This window comes from Triticum dicoccoides, chromosome 2B (genome assembly GCF_002162155.2).
Source record: "Triticum dicoccoides isolate Atlit2015 ecotype Zavitan chromosome 2B, WEW_v2.0, whole genome shotgun sequence".
Taxonomy (NCBI): Eukaryota; Viridiplantae; Streptophyta; class Magnoliopsida; order Poales; family Poaceae; genus Triticum; species Triticum dicoccoides.
In genome coordinates, this window is record NC_041383.1 from 283,620,130 (window position 1) to 283,624,673 (window position 4,544).

The 4,544-nt window shown below is 46.2% G+C and overlaps 1 long non-coding RNA gene across 1 annotated transcript; it reads left to right on the forward strand.

Annotated features, from left to right (window-relative positions):
- The first annotated feature begins 339 nt into the window (after positions 1–339).
- Positions 340–3,106, forward strand: LOC119363538. The gene is made up of 3 exons (XR_005174022.1): positions 340–514; positions 644–861; positions 2,384–3,106. It is a non-coding gene; the product is annotated as an uncharacterized LOC119363538 (long non-coding RNA).
- Positions 3,107–4,544: the final 1,438 nt, after the last annotated feature.

Genomic DNA, 4,544 nt, shown 5'->3' on the forward strand with positions numbered 1-4,544 from the left:
TGCAGCTAATTACATACACATATGCATCAGTCCATAATAGTTGAAAGTTTGGATATTAGGTATATGTTAAAGAGTAGGGATCCTAACTGGGACGTGGCGATTTGGTGCTCGGGCTCAGATGAGCCCGAAATCTGAGCTTTCCGCTGGTGCATTGGGATCATAGAAAGTCTGACATGCACGACAGAGTCCAAGCAGGGAAAAATGCGTATACGCGATCTACAACCTCCTACAGTGCGCTCTTGTGGGCCTTTTTCGTAGCTCGCGGCGTCCATCCGTTAGAAATGGTCCGTGGGCCGTGGAACAAAACACTAGAGAAATAGGTCCAGGTCGTTTCGGCAAACCTGAGCTGTCCCAGCTAGCATGGAAGTGGACGGCGGCCGAGGAATAGTGAGACCGACCAGGGGTGGGCGGTACCCCGTGCATATGGCGTGTGCGGCGGCCGCTCCTTCTGCCGACCGCATGGCGATGGAAGCTTACGGGCTGGAATTCCTCCTAGATCCAGTAGAGTAGACTGGTGAGTTCCCCTAAGCCAGCACTGCTTCCTTATCTGTTGGATTCTAATTTCTCTACAAACTTGTTCCCCTGCGATCCACGGAATCCATCCCCTGCCCCCGCCGCCGGTGACTCATTTCCTACCTGGCAGGTTTCCACTTAGGGAGGGGTCTGCGGACAGTTTGGAACACCCAAATCCGGTGCCTTTAGCGCTGCTGCCGCGCCCCGAGGTCGAACTCCGGGCCTGGCTGTGGGGGACTGCAACCATGGGATATCCGGATGTGAGGTTCGGTGAAGGAAGAATGCTTCACCGACACGGTCTGCACAGTCCACTGGGAAGGTGAATCCGGAAGTAGGGTGGACGAAGAGGTAATGCAGGCACAGTTCTTCTCAGTTCAATGTGGCAATCATTTTTGCTAGGGAACTAAAGATGCTCACAAGGCAGTGACGCATTTGATGTTCAGCACTGATCCAGTGTGTTGGCGTACTGTGCTAAATGTTTTAGATTAGGTGATTTCTGTAGAATTGGATTGCTCACGCACTGTTCGAATTAAACCATACGTGTGTTCAAATTCAGGTTGAGGCTGGAAAGTGCACCGCCTGATAGGACCCCGTATGCGTCATGGATGAACGCCCTGAAACAATCTAACCGACAATTTTGTAGAAGAGCCTACTAATGCTGGTGAAACCAGATCATGGTCTATGTTTTGACTCATTCGCTGAGGTTTATGCCTTTTACAAGTTGTATTCGTGGGAGGTTGGCTTTGGGGGTATAGCAAGAGTAGACTGAATGCTGAGGCAACCAAATCATTGCAGGAGATCGTGTGTGACTGTTCAGTGAGACATAATGTTTTGTTGCTAATTTTGGTTTTGACAAACAGTGTCCTTAGCAGAGGGAGTACCATTGGTTACTTATTTTGTGTTCTCAGTTACTCTTGTGCACACAAGTTCTGCATCTTTCAGTTCTAATTTTTAAGAACTGAGAAGATTATACCTCAGGTTCTTCATGGCCGCTGAGATTTTGAAATCTTGGTTTTTATTCTTGCTCTTCCGTTTCTTTGCTAATCCGGCGCGTATGCCTCTGTAAATGCAATTTGGGTTGCGAATTGTCAACCCACCTGTCCTGAAACAATTGATGTTGTGGCTCGCGCGCCAGCTGTTCGACGCAATTCTACTGTAGAATTCAGTACCATTTGGAGTTGTGCAGTTGAGTTTGGATCATCCCAAAGGCAAATCATGAGTTTCCATTTCCTTTGTTACTAGTAGCGCTTACTGTTAGGCATGGCATTGACAGGCCTTAGTGTTAGCAAATTCATTGTTAACTTCTTGCATGATAGTTCCTTTTCCCATATCTGTTAATTGGGGATAATGTACACTATATTAGCCAGTGCTGCTTATCAAGGAAGCTGGGCTGGATGTCTTCTCCAAACTCCCATGTTGATCACTTCCAGCCCACACTTGAAAATGTATTACTCACAAGTCACTTTGCCGACATATTTGTGGTTCATTTTATCTCCAGGAATTAACTAATGATCAATTGTTTTGTTGTTATTCAGGAAGCATGTCTTAAGTGAAAATAGGCATGGACAAGCTCCATATATTTTAGTTTGACAAAACAACTTAGACGGAAATACTAAAATAATAGCTTTTGAGGCATCGCAACCATTCATTCAGCTTCTCAGTTATTTGAATGAGCTTTGGTGACCTTACCAGTGCAGACCTTCTAGCCAGATTTGGGATCGTATGTGTGCTGCTGATTTTCTTTATTTCACTATAAAAGTTGAAGCTTTTACTCTCCATGTATAACCATTGTGACTTTGATGTTATATGTATGCACTGTAGAGTATTGTAGAAGGAGAACTTTAAAGAAAGCTTTTATAACATGTTGCAGGAACATCGCCTTGTGCATTGCAAGAAGCTTGACCATTGTATTTTTGATGATGTTGGTAAGCTATTAGTACTAAGAAAGAAAGGGATTGAAGCGGTGATATTATATTTAGAATGCGTATACTTGCAATTAATGGAGCTAGTTCGGATTGGAACGCCTCAGTGCCATCTTATGATCTCGTGTTGGGTCGAAAGAAGGATATAATAACGGAGGCAACACCGGTAGGTGAAACTGCAGAATCAGCTCATAAGAAAATTACAGAGTCAGCCGCAGTGAGGCGGATATGATGGATAACGAGAACAACGTCACACTGTTGGGCAATTGGCATGCGCTAGCTGATCTTGCAGCGCCAATCAAGATAAGGGGTGCTGGAAGACCAACAATGAGTAGGGAGAAGGCGTCCTGTGAGGGTTTGAGTAAGCGGAAAAGGTTCTGCAGTATCTGTAAACGCCCGGGGCACAAGCAGACTACATGCCCAGAAAGTGAGGGGACTTGCCGAAGCAGCCTCGCAAGCCAGCAAGATTCAAGTTGCATTTTAGGAAAATTAAGCTTGCATGAATAAATTTGAGGATTTTCTAGTGTACAATTCGTACTGGAAAAAACGCATGTTGCTCCTGAGTGTACACTAATATTTTCATAAGGAACTGTACTGTTTTTATGAACTGAATGTCATTGTTTGTCTGTTTGGCATGCGTGTTTGTAACATTATTCACGCTGTGTATCCTATATGTTTGTTGTATCCCTCACGATGTGGTCTACTTTGTGCCCATGGTGGTTCTTAGATGAGCACATAGTCAGTTATTCGTTCAGCTGTTTGCCATAGGTGTTCAATTGAGTGGTGTGGTGTTTTCAGTTAGGAATGCTTCAGTGTGGGAGTCTGAGGATTCGGTGTGGCTGTTGTGCAGAGCACCTGGGTTAAAACTGAAGTTATTTTTTTTTCGAGGGTACGCCAAAGGCGTACCTTAGCTTTATAGAAGGGAGAAAATTATGTACAAGAGTTTACAGAGTTGCCGGTTGGGCTACATCCAGCCTGACCGAGCCACCACTCCACACACACGCTACTCGACTACTCTAACATACATTGCTCTCCAAAAGCTCCTGCCGTGGCCCACATCCTCAGCTCGTCGAAGATCATGTCCACTGTGTCTTGTTCATTCTTGATCTGGCCAGAACCAAACACCCTCGCATTTCTTTGTTTCCATAACGTCCAGCAGATGAGCATGACAAAAGAGTCAAACCCCTTCCGAGAGTGCTTAAGAAAACGCTTTCTAGCGTCCAACCACCAATGCACTAAACTCGAATCATATGTTGGGCAAAGCTCCATAGGCAACCCCATCCTAGATATGCAAGTGAACCAAACTTGCCTCGAGAACACACATTGCAGCAGAATGTGGTCCACCGTGTCCTCCTCTTGGTCACATAGAAAGCATTTAGAAATTTGATCTTGTAAGTTATGCCTCGCCCTTCTGTCTGAAGTCCATAGCCGATATTGGACAGCCAGCCACATGAAAATTTTGCAAGCCAGAGGGGCCCAACACTTCCAAATAGCTCCAAAGGAGTGGAATCTAACTCCTCCCTCACATAGCATCTTGTACGCAGAGGATGCGGTGTAAGTTCCGGACACATTCCAAGCCCAAATAGGACTGTCCTCGGACTGCGCATCCAGATGTACCTCCTCAAGGATCTCCCAAAGGCCTATAAATTGGGTAAGGCCTTCCGTGCACAAGTCGCCGACTACATCATTCATCCAAGAGTGCATATCTAGAGCCTCTCGGACACGTCTCCTGTTGGTAACTTGCGTACCAACAGACTTCACCACTAGAGGAGCGACCTCCGCAATGGTAGCGCCCTGGATCCATCTATCCTTCCAGAACAAGGTTTTGTCCCCATCACCAACTCTCCATTTCACCAAGCTACTAAACGCTTGCGTTACCGATTTGTCCGCGGCCAAACAAAGCCCTTGCCACGGCCTGAAAGTGTCCGTGCGTCTAAGCCATTCCCACCTCAACCTTAGAGCGATGCCGTGTTTGTGAAGATCAATGACGCCTAGCCCTCCCATGAGCTTAGGCCTGCATACTCTCGCCCAAGATACGACACATTTACCTCCCTTGATTTCCTCAGTCCCGGCCCAAAAGAAGGCCCTACACCTTTTGTCCACTTTGTC